This window comes from Aythya ferina, assembly GCF_964211825.1.
Source record: "Aythya ferina genome assembly, chromosome: Z".
NCBI classification, from domain to species: Eukaryota; Metazoa; Chordata; class Aves; order Anseriformes; family Anatidae; genus Aythya; species Aythya ferina.
Genome location: NC_140299.1, coordinates 16,455,647 through 16,459,607, shown reverse-complemented (window position 1 = coordinate 16,459,607; position 3,961 = coordinate 16,455,647). Strand labels below are relative to the sequence as shown.

Below are 3,961 nucleotides of genomic sequence, written 5' to 3'. Positions count from 1 at the left end.
CACTGCCATCTGTTACTGGCAAGATACTTTCTTTGTTCCCAGCTACAAAGCTTGAGCAAGTAGATAACCACCAGACTGAAAGAGAAAAGTGAATGCTGCAGGGAAGAAATATGGCTGCATTTCACATGTGGCTGTATTTGTACATGTGTTTGTACTTCAATGGCTAGCAGAATTTGACATTTAGTAGAAACAGGAAAAGGAGGCATTGGTAACTAAACAAACAAACAAACAAAAACAAAAACAAACAAACAAACAAACAAACAAAAAACCAAAACAGTTAAAGACAACCAAAGCATTTTTTCTTCTTTTTCTTTTAAATCTGATTCATTTAATTGCAGGGAGCAGCACTTTTGCCTCATGAAACTAGTAAGCCCACTTGTCTAGATAAAACTATTTACACCGGTTAAATGAAAGTGTGAAAAATCTCCAAAAGTTAAGCTTGCTGACCTGCTAAACTACATGAAAGAAGGGGTAAAGAAAAATGTGATTCAGAGTCCTGTGTCCAAAAAACCTTCTGCTCTGTTTTGCACACATGAGCTTTGGTTTCCTTAGTATCAATATCTACTGTGATATATGGAGCGGTAATTCGTGTAGAGAAGATGGTTGATATTAATAAAGAAGTGGGAGATGTGGGAGTGTGGCCATGGCAAGCCCCATGGTTGATGACAACATCAGACTCTGGCCTAAGATGAGGCCATCAGGAGTGTAAAAGAGTTTAGAGAGAACAAAGGATGATTCAGGAGATGCCATGCAGTCTCCGGTTGCTTGTTCTTCAGCCATTAAGGCATAGAAGTTTCTGGGTGTTTGCTTTTGCTGTTATATGCAAAGTTGTTTGACCAATGAAAAGTTGTTTTGAAAAGGAGTGCTGTGGGGAGAAGGGTATATGAGGGGAGCCTGTCCTCAAGATGAAAAAAAATAAAAAGGCAACACAATGAAGTTATGTCATCAATAAAGAAGTAGAAAGAAGGAATGAAAAGGAACAGGCTAGCAGAACAGAGACCAGGATGGGAACAGGCACATTGATCGCCTTATGAAGATAGGTTCAGCCAAACTCAGCAAACTGCTCAAAGAAGCTGGCACAGAAAGTCACAGGAAATAGGTGCACCGGAGCTGGAAAGAAGCTCAAGCTGAGAGAAGTGGACCCGTGCACACAACTGACCCTCTCTGGTAAGCAGTTGGGCATTATGGGGAATCATACGTCCTTAGAACCAAAGACTGTCCTGGTGACATAACAGCTTATTCTCCTTATTAATAATCGGAGTGTTTGTGATCCTAAAATATGGGACCAAATTGAGGTCAAGCTGTGGGACTCTGCAACTAAAAATGACAAGGTTGCAGTGGGATTGCTTGGCACCTGGCGAGCAGTCTCTGAGGCCTTAAAGAGCCATGTGGGACCACAGTCAGAAACGTGTGGTTTGCCAGACAGTGAGGGAGCTGCAGGCTCCTTTACTGATCTGACTGCTACACCATCGGCTCCTCTGCTGCTACAGCTATCGAAAGCTTTTGCTGTTACGTCCCCTGTTGACCTGGATGTGCCTTTTGACCCAGGCCCTATTGGCTTTGAAAAGGAGATGTATATATTTTTCTTTGATCCAGGAAGATTAGGATACATAAGGCCCGAAGACCGAGTTGCTTAACAACTTAAAACAAGACATATTGTTCCCACGACTAGCCTTGGAATCAAGAAAAGGAATGGAAAATGGAGACTGTTATAAGTTATGGAAGATATGGAAGCACTTCAACCAGGCCAACTATGCTCCCGCAGTCATGGACATTGATAGTAATAGACTTAAAGGATTGTTTGTTGCCTTTTCTGATTGTACATATGTACAGGTGTACTCCGGTGTTTGTAATCAAGAAAAGGAATGGAAAATGGAGTCATGAGACTTAAAGGACTGTTTGTTGCCTTTACTGATTGTACATATGTATAGGTGTATTCAGGTTTAGTATGTAAAAACAATATTCTGTATATTTTGTATGTTTGATGTTCGTGTGTGTGTTGGTAAAACATAGACTCCCCGTGCACCCAGTGCTGTTTACTTGTCTTTTATAAATATTAATAAATTCAGATTGAGTTGAGACTTCATTTATAACACTACTAAAATGCTTTATGAGCATTACTTAATAAAGCAGGTACTGTGATTTCCACCTACACGGGAACGCTATATAGTCAAATGTAGCCAATTTCCTTAGGTGAGCTAATAGTGTGAGAAACACTCCGTAGCCAATAACTTAGGCTCAGGCGAGGATCTCAGTGAAGTAGTAATTTATTCGCGATTGCAATGGCGGGCGCCCCACAAGCAGGAGAGAGCGCATCTACTAGTTCCAAAACACAGTTTATATACCTTTTGATGGCAGGACCCTCCCCTGTTTCCCCACTGAGTGGGTAATCCAGATTCACAATCTATCTGATGCTTCACAAACAATGCATGGCCTTCAGTCGCCGGCCTGTTAATTTTCAAATTTCTTTTGACATTTTTACTGCTTGAAGTGGTAATGTTTCTTCACTTATCTGACTTGACTTGACACCGTGATTTTCACCTAATTGTCCTAAGGAGTCTGATTGTCTGCATTTTACAAGGTCGCCTGCTAAACTTTCTTATCACTGTAAGCATATCTCAGTACCACATTCCCTCCTTCTAAACCATGTAACTCTGCAAAAACAACATTTCTATTCCCACAATAGGAAAGACAACACCTCCACCAACTGCTTTTAACCTTATTTCTTCCCAGACATTTGCTATGTCAAAAACCTGTAACACCTTGTAGGAAAGTTATTTTCAATTCTTTCACAAAACAGTGGAAACAAAAGTCATTCTCCCTTTTCTTTCCCTTTCCCTTTCCCAATCCAGTAAAACAAAGAAACAAACAAACAAATAAAAAACAACAACAACAGAACATAAAGCAAGAATGTCATTGCAATTTGATGAAGATGTCTGTGAGAGAAGCTGGTCTCTGAAAATTAAAGTAGATGACACATTTGACATTTCCTGGTGATCCCAGAGGGCTCTTTCATCAGCAGCAAGCAGCATGCAACAAAGTTGGGACAGGAGCAGAGCACAAACTAACAAAACTAAACTTATTACAACAGTATCGAAGAGGAGGAGCAAGGCAAGAGATTCTAAACAGCCTAAGTCTGTCTAGAAAACATGGCTATGTTCTGAAGCTAAAACACTCATTAATAATCTGCCATGTTAGCAGGCAGAGACAGTTGAGGGGCACACATATGCAGCAGTTTGCCTAGGGAAAACAAAAAAAAACACATCGTCACTCCTTATGTGCTTCCCTTAGCCTCAGGGTATGCTACCTGCCTGTGTGAAGCACAAGTATTAACAGCCAGTATAGGACACTAAAAGAAAGGTGAGGTCAACTGCTATGTAAAGCTATCACTCAAGGAGGTTTTGTAGAAATCTAGGGGAAAAAATACTGTGAGATCATCTTGGGCAAAGACATTGTAGGTAAGTAGACTTAAACAAACAAAAAAACAACAAAAACAAACACCAAGAAACACCCACCCACCAACAAACAAACACTGGGAAAGAGCATTTTTAAACTGCTCTGCTACCAAAAGAAAAAGCGTGCCTTGCTTTTAATTACCACTAATAATTACCACTGCGATATCTTTGGACTGCGGTTTAATGTGAGTTATACTATGAAGAATAATAATTCTCTTCCAAGCTTAATTATTCAAATACTTGAGTCCCCATGGCATAATAAAGATGGCTTCATTTCACACCTTACAGTCATTAAGCTAACTGGTCAGACAACATAAGATATATCTTGTCATATATATAAGGGTATACTACTAAGATAAGTATTATCTGGAGAATAGTTTTGTTTAAAATGAAGTGTTTGAGTTCTTGTGGGGGAGAAAGGGATTTTTTTTCCCCCCTTAAGTTTAAAACCTCATTCCACATGATGACGCTAAAAGAAGACATTGTACTTACTTAGGATAAACCCT

General features: G+C 39.8%; 1 long non-coding RNA gene across 1 annotated transcript; it reads left to right on the top strand.

Moving 5' to 3' along the window:
- The first annotated feature begins 1,066 nt into the window (after positions 1–1,066).
- Positions 1,067–2,086, top strand: LOC311427574. The gene is made up of 2 exons (XR_014687434.1): positions 1,067–1,167; positions 1,597–2,086. It is a non-coding gene; the product is annotated as an uncharacterized lncRNA (long non-coding RNA).
- Positions 2,087–3,961: the final 1,875 nt, after the last annotated feature.